A 19,855-nucleotide genomic window follows, 5' to 3' on the forward strand; every position below is an offset into this window, starting at 1 on the left:
TTCTCCGCAGGGGCATAGTTCTCGTGGGCTAGGCACGTCCGGGGATTGGCTTCGATAAGACGGGATACGGTTTAATCATTCTCGTCACACCAGTCTTGGTCCTTCTTCCGGGCAAAGCCGATCGTCTCCTCGGCGGCAGCGGTCATGGCTTCACGAAGGCTGGTCCAGCGATCCTCAATGGAGGTAGACTCTGGGAAGTCCATCAGGTGTCTCTCAATAGATTCCATGAAATCTTTGGATGCCTGTGAGTTCCGGAGTTTGACATAGTCGTGAAAGGGATGTTTGCTGAGACCCACTTTGGTGGGTGCAGATCTTGATGTCAAAGCAAGAAATAAGAAAGCGGTTATCCGTCCAGCAGTCATCTGGCACCAGGCATAGAGCGGGTGATACGTACATCTCGTCTTTCCCTGGATGTTGTCAGAACGTAGTCGAGGATGTGCCAGTATTTATACCGTGGGTGTTTCCAGGTTATTTTTTTGTCGGGTACGGAGACGAAATAGGGAGTTGGTGAGGACGAGTTCGTGCTCTGCGCAAAATCCCAGGAGGAGCTGGCCATTGGCATTGCATTTTGCAATACCGTGATGGCGAAGAATGCCATTCCGCAGACAATGCTCACTGCTGACTCTATCTTTAAAGTCCCCGAACACGACGAGTTTGTCATGCGCAGGGAGTGTCTGGATGGTGCGGTCCAGCAGGTTGTAGATCGAAGCCTTGACGTCGTCTTCAGTTGTGAGTGTAAGGATATACACAGAGATCAGCATAAGGAATCTGTCTCGAATGAGTAGGCACCGAACAGTCATCAGGCGCTCACTGACGGCAGTTGGAACGAGTTTGTGCTGGTCCACGGGCTGCATTTTGATGACAAGGTCAACTCCATCGATGCATGGTTCATTAGGATTCTTTGCTTTCCAAAAAATGGTGTATTTGAAGCCAGCTTCTCTGATGCTGCTTTCTCTGGGAAGCCTAGCTTCGCTCTAGGCTGCCACTTCGATGTTGAAGCAGGCAAGTTCCTTGCAGATGAGGACTGTACTTCTCTCTGGTCGATTAATGTCACTCTTGTCCTGAAGAGTGCTGATATTCCAGGCCCCGAAGTTGAAAGGTTGTGAAACAGAGGATTCGGTTGAGTTCCGACCGCTAAGTGAGAAGTCCGCCAGCCACGGTATGCTGGCCAGATCGAGTTACAGTATCTGATGTTTACCCTACCTCTTCTAGGGGCTTCTCCTTGAGGGGTGTGCTGCGGTAATCCTAAAGAGGCCGGCCGCGTCATAAGTCTTGCTGCTGAACTCCAATGTCACAACTATTCATTGGAGAGCGACCATCTGAGATTCGCCGCCAATGACAATCAGATACTAGAGGCTTCTAGCTTTCCATACCTGCCACCAGTGTCCACGATACCATTGACATTGGACTTTTTGAGGCAGATTAGAAAGACGAAACCATTCGCCGAGTAAATTGTTTGAGGTGATCGTGGCTGCGGGACGGCCACGCGCACGCCAGGAACTTTTCCACTGCGACTCAAGAATTGAGGCTGGTTGCAGCGAGCTGTCGAAGTCTATTCGCCTTTGTCACGCCTGCCCGCCAGGTTTTGCCCTCTTTCGCTGGAGTCAATCCTTAGGAGCTAGAGATAGCCCTCCTCCGCTTGCTCCATCGTTAGGGTCGTGATGTTGGTATTTGGTCGTGCTTAGTCTAGGACCTCATCGTCGACCTTGCCGCCATGAGTGGCCCTACCAGGAGTCTAAAACTCCACATGGTATCGCTCTCAGAATCATTGGAACACATAAGCTCTTCCACCAGGAAAAGGGACGACCATCGGAAGATGTGTGTGTGTGTGTGTGTGTGTGTGTGTGTGTGTGTGTGTGTGTGTGTGTGTGTGTGTGTGTGTGAGTGTGTGTGAGTATATATATATATATATATGTACTAGCTGTTGGACCCGGCGTTGCTGATGTTTTCCGTGTTGAAGTTAAGCCCACTTCTGACCTCGTATTGAAATCTTCGACGTTCCCTGTGCCAACTATTATCCAATAAAATGTTATATCTGGTTCGGCAGGGATTTTACACGGTTAACATTTTCGACATACTCCTACATACTAGACCATCTGAAATCGCAGTCAAACTTTTGAGTGTAACTCGACCCGTTGAGAGTGATGTTTGTTTATTTCTCTCCCTTAATGCCACCCTCTGTACAAAATTGATCAACGTGTCCAATCTCAGCAAAATCCGAAGAAAAGTGCTATGATTATGCCATAAAATAGAATCTATGTGACCATTTACATGAAAATATAAAATTTACGGCCAAAGATAGAATCCCAAAGGCTATTTGGACGCAAAAAGCACATTGATTTTATAAAACTACTGTTCTGGCGCAATTATCGATTTTTTTTTCAACGTCATATACTGATATCAACTCACTGACACAAACCTCGCTTACTCATCGATTTTCATCAAAATCGGACAAAAAATGCAAAAGCTGCAGGAAAAATAACAACATTATCGGAATTTCCATTCAATAGACCCGATTGAGCGCACAAAAATCGATGCCAACTAAGTATTATCGAGTTTTCGAAAATTCCGGCCTTATTTGACCTTCAGGGCATGTGATCTACTTATGTGCCAAAAATAATTAAAATCGGTTGGACAGTGTGGGAGGAGTTAGAGTAACCCCAAATACACAGACAGACAGACACCATTACACATTTCTGTATGTACACACACACACACACACACACACACACACATACACACACACATATATATATATATATAACACTAAGATGCAGGATAATAGGCGGTAATAGTAGATCATCCGTCACCCTCGTGTTATACTATCCTTATTTTGATATTATTTAAAGAGGAGTTCTGCATGTGTACCTAGATTGGGATATACCCCACTGTAGCAGATTACGAGGTTTTCACCAGAATTATCCTAAACTACAGATAGATTGGCATGTCAACTTAATTGTGTTTATATGTCTGCATGTATGTATGTATAGAGACAGACAGACAGACAGACAGACAGACAGACAGACAGATAGATAGATAGATAGATAGATAGATAGATAGATAGATAGATAGATAGATAGATAGATAGATAGATAGATAGATAGATAGATAGATATCCGTTATATGCTATAGAATCAGTATTAAATAATTGTAGCTATATATGTTTCATTCTTAACGGAAATACATTATCAAAAGGTGTGTTATGGACGTACTATGTTCCAATATGTGTGTGCATGCGTGTATGTGTGTGTGTGAATGTGTGTTGCATAAATATATAAAGTATAGTATATAGTATATATGCATATGCCTATATTTATAGATAATGTCAAATAATACAATGAATAGGAAATGCAAGGTAATACAGACATCGTAGTAATTTAACAGTCATTGGACTACAGGAAAAAAGCTGCTAAACCCCACATTCTATGAAATAGAGGAAGAACATTTTGCATAATCGTACTTTTTATATCTGGAAAGCATCATGCTAACACTTTTGACAATTCTCTTCTACAAAGTGGTCAAGCAAGAGCTAATTTATTGAGGAACATTTAAGTACACCTAAATGTAACTAATTATTAACTTCCCAAAACATAATCCGTCCGAAAGCGTGTGTATTTTATGACAGGAAATTAAATAACACACTGCAAATTTTGCAAACAAGCAGCAGTCGTGTGCGTCAATAAACTGGATGGCAAATCAGTAATAAACAACTTTAAATAAGAATGTTTATTGTGATAAAGATGATCTTGTAAGTTTAGAGAAATAATAACAGAAAGAAATATGCATTTATAATACAATTTAAAACCTATGTTAACATTTGCTTAACTTGGAAATGCAGAGGAGGAAAGAGAATCCCGCGTTTGTTTACTATAGGCGAAATTCTGCCGTCTGTTGATTTAAAAATTACACAAGCCAATGAACTTAGCTTTTCCAAACGCATGTATAAATATCATAATCCTTTCTACTATAGGAACAAGGAGCGAAATATGTGAGAGGAGACTAATCGATTACATTGACCCCAGTGTTTTACTGGTAGTTAATTTATCAACCCGGAAAGGATGAAAGGCAAAGTCGACCTCGGCGGAATTTGAACTCAGAACGTAACGGTAGGCGAAATACCGCAAAGCATTTCGCCTGACGAGCTAACGTTTCTGCCAGCTCGCCGCCTTAAAATAAGCATAATGAATGTAAACTGTTAGCAAAACGTATGTATGCTTTGTTAATATACACTATAAACACTGTCATGCGGTAAAAGAAAATGAACAACTTATTTCAAGAGCGCATGCAAGCAAAAACAGAAGTGTGAGAAGGTTGTTAACTAATATGTGTGAGAAGGTTGTTAACTAATATATGTGATATCATGATGGATGTTGTAAAGAAAAGGAGTCATGATTTAAAGAAAGAATACGTTTGTTGATGTCGGAGAAGATTTGTTTGCGTTTGTTTTGTTTTGTTTTGTTTTTATTCTGTTGGTTCTTAACACGTTAGCTTTATGAAGCGAAGGTCGGTGATCGTCAAAACTGAGGGTTTCTCTTGAGAACGAAATCGAGTCTCTGCTGTGTTAGTTCTTCAAAGAACTGGACTGCCACATCCTAACCGAGAAGAAACTCTTTAAAAGATTTTGTTCATATATGGACTATTTACTTCTCTGAGACTTGGTGCATATTCCTTCTGCTCATGTTGATCTAGAGTGAAAGATGTCAGAAAAACTGGGCCATGAATGACGAACAAATGTTTGAGAAAAGGATCCTGATAAGGCTATAGACCCCATGAGGACGCTGGCGGGGAATCTAATACGGAATGACAAAATGTCGTGCAGTACTTATATTCCATCCAAATTTCTGAAATTTCCATCTCATTTATAAAGATGTACAGACTTTGAAATATCAGAAAGAGCTGGTGACAATGCTAAATAAAAGTGAGTCTCATTGTCATACTGGAAATTGTAGACTTGTGTAGACGACAGCATAAAGTAACAGTGACAACAATAATATTGTTAATATGTTTTCTGGTTTTTACGGTGACAACAACGATAACGAAGGAGTGGTAGCGACAAAAACCTGTCGACACTCTTACAGTACTGTTGATAATACGGCCTGAATGATTGATAGTTTTCAAGTAAGATAAGAGTGACTACTTCCGAAATCCAAATTAAATACTGAATGGCAGTATAGAGTGGGGAGGTGAGTATGACAATTCAAATGAAACTCCGGACATGTTTCGTTGTTATTAGACCTCATCAGCGAGTAATCTGACTGGTAACTACATTCCTAGATAAGTGAAATAATAAAGATTCTTAGTAAAAACCATTGATAAGTTTCATAACAAAATAATAATAGGGGAAATTTTCCTAAGGTTTTCTCTAAGGTCAAAAACATACTTAAGTAAGAGTTAGCATAATTAATGCTGTGTGTTCGAAACAATGTTTAGATTTTAAAATTATAGCCTCAACTTTGACAATTCTTAGTGCCAAAGGGAAATTTGGCAGATGGAAACAGTGACGACTCTTATGTGTGTGTATAAATATGTATATATATGCATATGTAAATAAATGTGTGTGTATATATATATGTATCTTTTTTATTTATTTTATTTCTATTTTATCTAGTTTCAGCTCACAAGCTGTGGCCATGCTGGGGCACCGCCATTCAAACAATGTGTTACGCTTGCTGCACCTAGGTTTCCCAAGCGGTCACCCATCTAAGTACTGACTAGGCTCGACGTTGCTTAACTTCGGTGATCGGACGAGAACCGGTGCTTTCAACGTACGGCCGTAAGCAAATATATGTGTGTGTGTGTATGTGTGTTTGTGTGTGTGTATGCATATATATATATATATGTATATAAATCTATATGTGTGTTTGTGTGCATATGTGTGTGTGAGTGTGTGTGTGTATGTATGTATGTATGTATGTATATATGTATGTATGTATGTATGTATATATGTACATATGTATGTGTATGTAGTTCATATTTGTATTTGGTTTGCAAGGTTCTTGATGCGAATTCGTGTGCTGAGAGAAAAAAAGAAATGACAACATGAACAATACCGAACATTTGAACTATCGATTAACCCTTTGACCAAATGTGTTTAACCTACGAGTTAGAAAAACTAATTAAAAAAAACGGCTGATCGATAATTTGTTAGTAGAGTAACTAACCCATTAACTAGCAACAACAATAAAGGACCGAACCAGTGCGTGGGTTTATGTATATGTATATATATATTTACCTATCTATGTATATATATATATATGCATTTATGTCTCTCTCTGTGTGCGTGTGCGTATGCGTATGCTTGTGTGTGTAATGCAATAGTAGTTTAGGGACATGAAATTTTGTACTAGAGAAAATGTTTGTAAAATTCCCGCCAGCGCCGGTGTATAAAATATGTACAGAGCACTCCAATATTGGATGTATTGTTACATCTGTCGATGACAGCTGAAGACATAGATATACCACACTATCCTTTTGTCAAATAGAAAGTACTTTGTCGAGGAATAATAAGTATTATAGAATGCGTAAGCATATATCATTGAATGTACTACCTTGTTTCCCACGTGCCAAATATTCTTAGCTGTGTTATATTACATGAGGCTATGTGTATGTGTATGTACGTGTGTTTCTCTATGTGTTTATGTGTACATTCTTTTGTGTGTCTATACCAATTGGCGAAGAGTGCTCGATACATATATCGATCCCGTACACACAACAAATATTCCCAAATATAACTCTGTTACACATGCTAAGTGTTCTTTCGCTCCAATGTTATCCACATTTTTCTCTATCTATTGTATGATATATATATATATATATATATATATATATATATATAAGAATACCATATTAATATGGCGATAACAATTAATTTCCAGTAAACGCTGCCATAATCTCTTTTATAGAGACTTAGTAATTTTAATATTTCTATTATTGAAAACAAGTGGATGTATTCCACTGAAACTAGGTAAATATAAGCCTTCGAACAGAGACATCAGTGGCGACACCTGCGGGTCTGACTGCGCTACATTGACACGGGTCAATACCCCCGAAACGCGTCTGTAGGTGTCGGACTGGCAGTGTGAAGCGGCTGACCTCCCTTGTTCGAAGGTTATAATGGATACAGATCGTGAATCAATAGCTATCTTGATGGCGGTGGCCTCATGGAGCTGACCATGGCAGCGATTATTCTTATATCTATAAGAATGCCATATTAATATGGCGATAACAATTAATTTATATATATATATATATATATATTATATATATATATATATATATATATATTAAATAATAAGGGTGAAGAAGAAAAATTGAATATTAATTTCATTAATATCAATTTAAAACCAGTGGCTTAGCATATTGGAGAATCTGAAGATTCAGAAAAATTATATTACATACATATAAGATGGATGGCCACTAAGTAGACATCAATTATGCTAGAGATAGACCCCGAATTTTTGTATCTTTTCATTTGTCTTGCTCGCTTACGTTCTGGCGTTTGCTGAATGTTCTTGAGAACAATCTTTTCTTAGTGGTCAGACCATATGGAGTCTACCTCTAGCATAATGGATGTCCACTTAGTGGTCATCCTCTTATATGTATATATATATATATATATATATGGATGTATGTATGTATATATGTATGTATGCATGTATGTATATATGTATATATGCATGTATGTATGTATGTATATGTATGTATATACATATATATATATGTGTGTGTGTATATATATATATATGTGTATATATATATGTATATATATATATATATATACATACACACACACACACACACACACACACACACTATATATATATAGCTTATTTTATACTTTGATTATCTCTTAGGTTTTACATTTTTTGTCATTACACCGTTGCTATGATGGGGCACCGCCTTCAAAATTATTTAGTCTAATGAATCTACCCCAGAACTTATTATCTTAAGCATAGTACTTGCTTTATCGATGACTTTTGCCGAACCACTAGGTTACAGGAACGTAAACACATCAATACCGGTTGACAAGTGGTGGTGGAGACAAACACAGACACAAAGACATACACACATAGTGTTATATATATATGTATATATATATGTGTGTGTGTTGTGTGTGTGTGTGTGTGTGTGTGTGTGTGTGTATATATATATGATGGGCTTCTTTCAGTTTCCGTCTACCAAAACCACTCACAAGGCTTTGATTAGCTCGAGGCTATAGCAGAAGATACATGCCGAAGGTGCCAAGCAGTGGAACTGAACCCGGAACCATGGAGTTGGAAAGCAGGCTTCTTGACACACAACCAAAAAATTTTGACAGGTTGGGCCAAAAATAAATGTTGACTATTCAATAGTTGTTTAATAAAGTGAAGACATGATTGATAATATTGTACCTCAGACTGGATGAAAATAAGAAATAAATATTGCTGTTACGAAATCTACTATGCGTTTTTACACAAACTAAACTATCCATTTTGATCGCATTGTAACAAATGATGAAAATTAATTTCTCCATGCTGCAATTATAGCGGAAAAAAGATTATTATTTTTGTTGATTGGTAATCGTCACACAGAATTATTCACTGCTATTTCTCGAATGCTGGTGAAATCATCAGAGTGTAAGGATCTCTACAAAATACACCAATAGCTACAACATTCACATCCAGCAAGGGTCAACCGAATGGGACTTATTCATATTGGAGAACTGGTCCTGTTCAAAAATGCCCTCAAAATAACTCTGAAGAAACGAACGAACTCGACTACGAAACACGACTTCATGCTTATTTCACAGAACTCTTTTTGATCCATTACTATTATTGTAAACATCATGATAAATTTATGCGGGAGAGAGCCCATGTAAAAATACCTTAACTCCTGGATTCCAGAATTCTAAATCACTAAATAAGTTTGTTTCATGCTGTCAAAAATGTGGTAATTACTACGATTAGTTAAATTTATTCTGAGCTGAATTATAATTAACTGCTTTGAAGATAATTATTAAAAAGCAGCTATTTTTGCACCAACTTGATGTGTGTGTGTGTGTGTGTGTGTGCATGTGTGTGTGTGTGTGTGTGTGCATGTGTATGTGTGTGCGTGTATTTGTAACATATTGGTTTCAAATTTTGGCACAACACCAAAAATTTCGGGGGAGCGAGTAAGCCGGTTACATCAAAACCAATGTTCAACTGCTACTTATTTTACCGACCCTGAAAGGATGACAGGCAAAGACGACACCGGCGGTACTTGAACTCGTAAGGTAAAGTTGGAAGAAATGTTGCTAATCATGTTTTTTTTTTCCGGAGCAGAAAAAGTAGTTGCTTATTATTATTCTGCCAGCTCGCCGCCTTATAGGAGTGCAACATATTGCCAAATGACACTTCATGACAAAACCCGAAAACCAGTAATTTGTGAATCCTTTATTTCAATTTTCTATAGCGATAGTGCTATTTAATATTATTCATTTATAAAGATCTTTACTGTTATAGTCGACCTACGTCAATCAATTGAATGTAAAGACCTCGCTGTGTCTCGTTAGTTGTTTAGTTTTGTATTTTTCCATTGTCCTTCCCTAAACAACATGAGTCTTTTGGATAATAAAATTAATTAATATCAAAGTCATTAACTGTGTTGTCACTAATTTTATTTTTGTTGCGTGCTGTCAATGCACAACTAAGCGCAATTCTGAACGCTTTGGGTATGTTCAGTGGTTTTAGCTTGTATTGAAAATATTCTATATACTGCGTATGCTTTTGTTCTGCTTATTTGTAACTCCTCTGATTTTGGTAATGTACTTGTATGAATGTTTTTTAATCATTCTCAAGGCTATTTCCGTTTTCAGTTCCTACAATGCAGTTATCAGTTTTCAGATCTTTATATCTGGATAATTTTGTTTAGAGATACATAATCACTTGGAACTCTTATGTCGATTTGGAAGCGTTTAATATTCTGGTTGTCCTTAACAACAGTATCTGATTAATATGCCTTTTTGTCTTTGTCAATGGAGATTGGCGTTGTCCAAAGTATAGTCGCTTCGCCATTCCCTAAGAACTTTCTCGGTCTATGTCTATAGCATCTCTTGTTGGTGTCTCATAATACTGGTAAGACTCACAACGTATGAAAGATCAACATTTGTCATGCTTGTAGATGTATTCTTTCCTGGTTAAGATAAGACAATGCGATTAATTAATTCATCCTCACATTCACATATTCTACCGTTACATAATATATCTGGCGACAAACTGGCAGAGTCGTTGCCACGCCAGACAAAATGCTTAGCGGCATTTCGTCCGTCTTTACGTTCTGAGATCGAAAGACGTTAAAGTTGACTTTGCCTGTCATCCGTTCTGGGTCGATAAAATAACTACCAGTCGAGCATTGGAGTCGTTGTGTTCGACTTACTCCCTCCCCTAAAATTGCTAAAATTTGAGAACAATATATTTGGTAACACCTTACAATGAATTATTTTATCAAAAACTCTGTAGTTTCAATATAAAATATTCCACTTTCGAACCACAACCATATCTCTTTGACATTTGCATCTTAATCAGTTGTTTACATTCTTATATTGACCATGTAAATAACTTTCCATTCGTTTGGTATCGTATATCATTTTTTAAGTGCATTTTGAGCTTCGTTTTCAGCTTTTTCCCAATTTGTTATTTTTTCTCCCTTCTCATTTCTTTCTTTCGTATCTGCTGCTTTCATTGAGAACATAAATGAGATTTTTTTTCATTTTGTTTGTCATTTGTAGAAACATTTGTAGCTCTATAGTGGATATTTAATAATAGCTTTCTAAGAACACAAGTCTTTACTGACATATAATCATGGTGGATATAATCTTTCTATCATATTTTGGGTGGCGTATTCTAAATGCAGTCGTTATTTGGCATTTTGTTTCTGTCTGGACTTGCTTGATTATTTAGCACCTCCTTCAGAATATTAGAATTGTAACTTATTATTGGGTCTTGTGTTTTTTATTGTTTTTTTTTGTTTGTTTGGGGTTTTTTGTAACTTGCGCTGATCCTGTGTTGCTAAAGATTCTCAAGATTTTTCAGATAATGTTTTTGTCTTGAACTAACTCGACCGTTGTGATTCCATCGCTGACCATACTCCTCCTCAGAATTATTCAAATTTTCTTGCCTATTGGTAACCATTTAATTTTACCGAATTTTTGATAAAAAATCACTTTGGTTTAAAGTCGAATTGCATGTTTTATCCATGAAATCGTTGTCACTTTTCATACCGACGGAATCTTTATGCATCTTTTGTTTAGGACGATCTTTGATGTCGCAATTTTATTTTAGCTATGACTGAAGTTTTTGTGCCTTCTTTGGTTTTTTTCATCAGCTATATCGCTTCGTTATTGACTTCATTGAAGATTGAAAGCTCTTTTATCGCTTCTATATATTCGTTTTCCATGTTGTTGGTACGAGTTTTAATATCCCTATATGACTACATCTAAGCACACTTTTCTTTGTAACTACAGTGTCTGTTAAATGTATTTCCTTTAAAGTGATAATATTGATATTGACGCTAATCTTTTATTAAGCCTGCGAATAGCAGCTTTGTACTTTTTACTGCTATTACTATTTCATCCTTGAATCGGGTTATTTATTGCTTCTAATTTTTTAATTACTTCTATCGTAGATTACTGTGTTCAAGGTATACACATATAGGATTTCCTATTGTTAAATCATCCTCGAATTCCTTTTTTATTTGATTTTTGCGTGTTGATTTTTTATTGTATCACGGAAATCACGGATTCTTTCCGAGTCGAGCCGTTCTTCTGTGCATTGAGAAATCACAGCCCCGGTTTAAGGGGGTAATGATCAGAATGCTACAAGGAAGGATTGCGTAAGGGATTCTTCAAGCAGAGCCAACTAGCAGGAGACCAAAGGATAGAGCAAGAACAACATTTTTGGATAATATCCATAGTCTGAATTGACCACTCTTAGGAATCCAGCCGAAAAATAATGTAACGACGGTTGCTTCCGATAGGACACAGTCGAGGAGGTGGGTGAATGATAGATCGATGGACGGCTTTTAATTGAGATTTCTTTGGGTATTGTTCTGCAAGGGTCTTTGGATTTCGTTTTGTTGTCTTTTGTTTGTTTGCTTGCTTTGGCTTATACGCGTTAGATCGATCTTCCGACAGTATACTTGCATTCTCGTTCTTTGTTTAGTATTCGCCAATGTGGAGGCGCAATGGCCCAGTGGTTAGGGCAGCGGACTCGCGGTCGTAGGATCGCGGTTTCGATTCCCAGACCGGGCGTTGTGAGTGTTTATTGAGCGAAAACACCTAAAGCTCCACGAGGCTCAGGCAGGGATGGTGGTGATCCCTGCTGTACTTTTTCACCACAACTTTCTCTCACTCTTACTTCTTGTTTCTGTTGTACCTGTATTTCAAAGGGCCGGCCTTGTCACTCTCTGTGTCACGCTGAATATCCCCGAGAACTACGGTAAGGGTACACGTGTCTGTGGAGTGCTCAGCCACTTACACGTTAATTTCACGAGCAGGCTGTTCCGTTGATCGGATCAACCGGAACCCTCGTCGTCGTAACCGACGGAGTGCTTCCAATCGAGTATTCGTCACTTGCGTTTTCATAATACACTCCTTTTAAATATTCTAATTTGGGTTCTAATTTACTTTCTAACATTATTAAGTTAGTTAGTTGACTGAGGTGCACTGTTACGTTTAGATCCAGCTGTTTACCTCCAAAAATGTAACGAGTATATGATGGTAGTTTCATTGTTTGGTTCTTACCTTTCGAATCGAATTATTCCTTTCTCTGTTATATTTGTAAGAAGTGGGGAGTAAAATCCACCCTTGTGTCTAGATTGTCATCATTTTCGTCATATCTTTTTCTAACGAAATTGAAGTTTACACATTACATTTTTGTGCTATTTATGCATTTAATACAAAGTACGGTCCACTCTACAATAAATTGAATGTTACGGTTTTTTCGTAGGGAATGCAATTAGTCCGTATTGATATTAGATCTACTTATATTTTGTTTATCTTTGGTGTCAAATCGTTAACCACTACCAACATATGTAGTGCATTAATTGTATGGCATATTCTGCATCTATCAATATATTTTGCACAATTATTACTGTTGCATATATTCTTCAAAGTTTTTCACATGGTGTTTTTCAATTTGATTGGTTGATTTGTAAACGGCGTTAGATATTTTGGAGCATTCATGTAGCTTTCTGTCATGCTAAATGCCTTTCCCGATGTTTATGTTGTTGTTGTCAACCCATCAAAATCATTATTATCGTCGCCATCATCATCATCATTATCATCATCATTATCACAGTCGTCGTCGTCGTCATCATCATCATCATCATCACTACCATTATTATCTTAAACGCAGAATGTAAAGGGTTGAAGCAAAAACCTTGTGGTATTTGTTTAAACACTTTACATTTAAAATTCAAACCCTGTTAGAGTCGAGTTTGCCTTTTATCTCACTGGAACGGAAAATAAAGTAGTAGTCAAGTGCTGGGTTTCGATTTTAGCAACTAACCCCTTCCCGCAAACAACCAGACTTGTAACTAAACCAAAAACCACCATTATTATTATTATTATTATTATTATTATTATTATTATTATTGTTATTGTTGTTGTTGTTGTTGTTGTTGTTGTTCAGTAGTTTTATTTTTATAGCGTGCTTTCACTTCACTACCGAGCGCAGCTCTGTGTGCCTTAGGTATGTGCTGTGATTTGTTGTGATGCTCTGATGGTTATTGTATGGAAAGTGTTCTGCGTAGGATGTGTGGGAATTGTTTCTGTTTTTAGATTCCACATTCTGGTTGCCTCTATTTCCAGGTCTTTGTATTTTGAAAGTTTCTCCATTTCTTTTAGAGACACGTTGTCATCTGCCGGTATTGATACATTAATTAGAAAGCATTTTTTTCTTCATGATCTCTGACAACTATATCTGGTCTGTTGGCCTTAATTTCTCTATCTGTGTGTATCGGCATATCCCAGAGTATGGTTACTTTCTCGTTTTCTGTGACCTTTTCTGGTGTGTGCCTATACCACCTTTTTTTCTGTTGTTATTCCATAATGTTGTCATAGCTTCCAGTGTATGTAAGTTCCAACTCTGTCATGTCTGTGAATATATTCCTTCTTAGCCAGGACTATTATTATTATTATTATTATTATTATTATTATGGAGTGAGAGACCAGTGCATGTCATCAAAATGACACTGGGGTAAAATATACGAAGCCCAGTATACGCATCATGACTACCCGTCTGATAAGGATACACCAGGCACATGCATCACAACCATATGTGCGCAGCATGGTGATCTCATATCAAGATAAACAGCGCATGACCTTGCAGGTGGGGACCAGTTAAAATATTCTTCTGGTTGAGTAGCCCATCCTGCTCAAAAGGTCCCTGAATAAGGATTGTTTAAGGATGTTGAACGAACCACTCATGTTTCCAAAGGTGGATTTATCGAAACCTCTAAGTATTCCTTTCAAAACACGGCTAAGATGCTCCCCCACTACTTCTGCTCCTGATTATTATTATTACTACTGTTATTATTATTATTATCATTATTATTATTATTACTACTACTACTACTACTATTACTACTACTACTACTACTACTACTACTACTACTACTACTACTATTATTATTATTATTATTAGGAGAGAGAGCAGTGCATGCCATTAAAGTGACACTGGCATACACATATACAAAACCCAATATATCCATCATGACTACCTGTCTGATAAGGGTACAAGCGGCACATACATCACAGCCATATGTGCCTGACACGGTGATCTCATATCATGACAAACAGTGCATGACCTTACAGATGGGTTCCAGCTAGAATTTCTTTTAAGTCTAGTGGCCCACCCTGCTCAAAAGGTCCCTGATAAGAGTTGTTTAAGGATACTGAATGAAACACCAATGTTTCCAAAAGTTAATTATTCAAACCCCAAGTAATTCCTCTCAACACATGGTTATGATACTACCCCACTACTTCAGCTCGTGAATAGAGATGCACATGTCAGCTACTGAGAGATATGCTCAACTGGTTAAGGTGAAACAACTGACAAACAAATGTTTGGTATTGAGCAGAATATTTGCTGCAGCCAATCTTTTATACGCAGACAAAATATGCACATAGAACTTCCAATCAGTTAAAACCAAAAGCCAAGTAAGTCAGTGCCTAGTCATTATCATTATTATTATTATTCGGTAATTTTATTTTTATAGCGTGCTTTCACTTCCGACCGCAGCTCTGTGTGCCTTGGGTATGTGCTGTGATTTGTTGTGATGCCCTGATGGTTACTGTATTGAAAGTGTTTTGCGTAGGATGTGTGCAGTGCCCAGTAGTGCAATTTTCTTTATGTTATATATATTTATAAGTCCTTGTGCTATCCCCTATTTCAAGCTACCTACCGGTAATCTAAAATCGATTTCAGATTACCTGGTTGGGGGAAGGTAACTTGAAACCGATTTTAAATTACCCCCGTGTTGTTCACTTTACCCCTCAATAATTTTGCTAAAATAATAAATTCTAAGACTTACAAGTCACGATATTTTTATAAACTTAAACACGGATTACATTCAAGATTATAAACTAGTCTTCAAATATGAAAATACAACAAAAATATTTGATTTTTTAAAACACTTTTATGATGCGCTGAAAAAAAAACATGTCGAAATTTCATAGATGCCGTGTTTGCAATTTTTTAAAATAAAAACTGATTTGGATTAGAGTACTTTGTTTTCTATTGATATGTAGCAGATGGATATTGTTTATACCGGACTGAGTTGAGTTGACAGAAAGTAACGATAAGAGATTGATTTGAAGAACAATGAGTTTTATATACATACCGATTTTTTATAGGCTTTAAATTGGTAACGAAATGTATTTATATACATTAAAACATGATCTGTGTATGAGTGTATATGCTCATGTGAGGCACTGCTTATGTGGATATTATATATGTGTGTGTATGTGTGTTTGTGTCTGTGCGCGTACATGGATTTATTTACATTTCTATGTAGGTGCTTATGTGCTTGCGCATATGTCTATGTGTCCGTATTTGTATTTATGCATGCACACATGTATTTTACTTTTACTTTTCAAATTTCTCTACAACTGAACTAGAACCTTTACGTTAACCGGAAATTGCATATATATATATATATATATATGTCAAAAGGATATGTTAGAACACTATTCCACATACAAAAACAGCCATACCAACAATCCAACATACCACCATCATCAGCTGCCCCACGAATATCATTATAGTTTCGACACCTGGGCAGTATCATTCAATCCGGCGGTGTCAAAATAAGTGTTGTTTAAGAACAAACATACCAAAAAAAAAACACAACCTTCAAACATTTACCCTATGTACAACAGTATTCACTTTAAATTATACTACAACAAGAAGCACATAAATCTATGTACATCTGTATCGGTATTAATAGTAAACCTACAATAACTAAATTATATACTAAATACCGACTGATCTTGAACTCTATACAAATAACAATCCCACCAGTCTTCCATAATTATTACTATGATAAAATAAAGTGAAAGCTTTATTTTAATTCTCTCCTAAACAAAACACGATTGAATTTAATGAAAACACGATTGAATTTAATGAAAAATATAATAATCAGGAGTGAAATACATTATTTCATAATTCAAAAGTTAATAATACACTGCATACTCTTAATATATATTACCCTTACAAGCTATAATGTAAACTTACCAGTAACTAATAACACCATTAAATTCATTAAATAGGAACTAATAAAAGTATACATGGTTGTGTGTGTGAGTAGGTGTTTACATGCATCTGTGTGTGTGTGTCTGTGTGTGTGTGTGTGTGTGTTTCTATGCCTATATGACCATATATGTGTGCAAGTACGAATAATTTATGGTGTGTATGCATCAACATTATACCTTATTGTAGCCTTAACAGAGATGCAATAGCTGTAATGCATCAGCTGTTATTTATCCTTATTTCTATCCTGATGAGCAGAACTATGGTCAAGGGCGTCCCAATAGTGGCCATCTGGCTTTTTTATTATTTTGTTTACTTTTACAGCTATATAACCCAATGTTTATCTTTTTGTTTTACAGAGGCGGTTGCTATTATTGGTATATCAGAGCAACCGCATATAGAAACTCCTGCTACGTTTGGTAGTGATGCGGAGATATTATTAGTATTGTTACAACAGCTGTAACAGCGGTACTAATAGTGATTACACAAGTAACAGCTATAGTAACAACAACAAGAGTAACGCAAGCAGTGATAACAAAAGCAAGAGCATGAGCAGAAGCAATAACACCAACATCAACAACAATGACAGAAACACCAGAAGCAACACGTTACATCGACCTCGAATGGAAAGGATGGCAGCGGCAGCAGCAGTAGTAGCAGTAGTAATAGTGGTGGTTGTAGTAGTAGTAGTAGTAGTAGTAGTAGTAGTAGTAGTAGTAGTAGCAGCAGCAGCAGCAGCAGCAGCAGCAGCAGCGGCAATAGCAGCAGCAGCAGTAGTAGTAGTAGTAGTAGTAGCAGCAGCGACAAATAAACAATAGCGACAGATGGCACACATTGCACATTGCTGCAACAACTGTATCTACTACAAATTCATCAACAACTCTAACAGTTGTAATTTCAACAAAACCAGTTACAGAGACTAAAGCTGCGGCAACAATAACAACAACAACACCAGCAGCAGCAGCAGCGGCGGCATCTACTACAATGAAAATAACCGCATGAGAAAACAAAAGAAGACAGTGACAATGCGAACAAAAACAAAAACTACACAAGCAACGAAATGCATAACTGGGACGGTAACCGCATGAACGGGAATGACAGTAACAACAACAATTAATACAACAACAGCAACAGCGTAAATAATCAGCATCGACAACAAGTCAATGAATGAACCTCGTTCAACCCTTAATAAACAGCAGCCAAAGATCCCTCAGTTCACACATTAAAACAGGAAGGACACATTTGAAAATGTCGTCCTTGGTATATAAAAAAAATGGTGGAGTTTTGGACACCGTTGAAAACAGAATTACCTGGTCAGAGGTGATCTAGGACTAAACAGCACTAACATCAATAACAGCAACAACGTGAGTTTCTAGAAAGCAGTTCAACCAACCCACAAACAGCAACCAACTTCATCTTAAATCACTTCTTAGCATAAAATGTAGCAAGCACACGTTGTTTATTGTACTTGAGATATTGCTTGAAAAGATAGGATGCTCATATCTGGAGTACTCCCGTCATAAATCAACGTGGGGGTGTTGAAAAGATCCTGGCTTTGAGTAAAAGAAAATACAGGAGGATCAGTTAATTATAATTTTATACAATATAATCCCCTCTCAGATTCACACACTGATTGCAGCGGACCTTCATTTTTTCTAAGTCCTGTAAAAGAACTCGGAATGTTGGGCCTCCAACCACACCATTCGCGATACCCAGAACTTTTCAGTACTCCATCGTACTTATTTGATTTTAGCCAGAACTAAAGATAAGACGAACAAGAGTCACCTTTTGTTTCTTTTGCTTGTTTTTTTCTACAACTTGACCGGAAGAAAATAGCTCATAAGTCTTGTTTATTAAATAGACTTACTGTATGGTCGCACATATGTGATGTAGTGATCTGAAACACTTTGATTGGCTGAGATAAACAAGCATCGGAGGTACCTTCAATAAATACAAACGGGCAATAGGAACAAAGCAGAAAGCTATTATTAACGGTGTCCAAACGTCTATCATTTTGGCACCTACGGTTTATCTAAATACGTAAATACACACACACACACATATATATATGCATATATATATACACATGCATATATATATACATACATACAGAACGCCATGTTGGATCGTTAGCCCCTACACGCAATTTTTTTCTCTCCTTGTTTCTTTTCTGTGTATCTTTCTGTCGAAGAGCGTAGGGTCGAAACGTAAAAGACTTGTTTTATTTCTATTCCTGAGCGCCATACTAATACATTGTTTGTTTGTACTCCACCTGCCTTCGTCTTTTGTTTATTTTCGTAAACCTTCCCGTTACATACAAACATACATACATACATGTATAAACATATACACATGTGTGTACATGTCAGTGTATTGAATCTTTCTTATTCAAACAATCGGAGAAAGACAGCGTGAAAGAATATGAGCAATGATAATCGATATTTGATTGGTTATGAAGTGAACTCTTAGAAAATTACGCACAATTTCATCCATTCAGTTCTCGTGTGCTGAATATATTATCTTATTAATTCACGTGCAAACAAGCGGTGTTTTCATATCTTCAGTATCATATGTATAAAACCCAAATTTCTTTTTCGTCTTTCTATATAAATTGCTTTGGGCTATAGCAAATACATCATTGACAAAATATACTATTTTATGCATTTAATTATCAGAAATTACTCAATAATTATCGATAGAAATATTTGCAAGAATCTACAAATTGGGAACTTTTATTCAAAGTTACAAAATACTCGCTGACGAAACAATTCATATAGCGTATGCGCATTCTAAAATAGGACAGTCGATCTTATAATTGCTAATATCAGAATACTTTGACCTGCATATAATTTTGGATATTGAAATGATTGTGTGTCTGTGAGGCTCTAGATATATATACATATGTGACTGGGAGATATCTTTAAATGGATTTTCAGTAATCCTTATATTTTTCTCCGATAAATTGATATATCAAAAAGTATGATACTATTGTGAAGTTAGATATTATCGTTGTTGCACTGGCGGAGGCGTGAAAGGTTTTATGTGACTGCACCAGAAATCATTCTTCTAAATATAATGGATATGGA

The 19,855-nt window shown here is 36.8% G+C and overlaps 1 protein-coding gene and 1 pseudogene across 5 annotated transcripts in view; both read right to left on the reverse strand.

Annotated features, from left to right (window-relative positions):
• Nucleotides 1–19,855, reverse strand: part of LOC115221577 — a 320,490-nt gene that overhangs the window by 25,666 nt on the left and 274,969 nt on the right. The gene's annotated exons all lie outside the window — the stretch shown is intronic.
• LOC115221853 lies at nucleotides 5,664–5,779 on the reverse strand (annotated as a pseudogene).

This window comes from Octopus sinensis, linkage group LG18, assembly GCF_006345805.1.
Source record: "Octopus sinensis linkage group LG18, ASM634580v1, whole genome shotgun sequence".
NCBI lineage: Eukaryota > Metazoa > Mollusca > Cephalopoda > Octopoda > Octopodidae > Octopus > Octopus sinensis.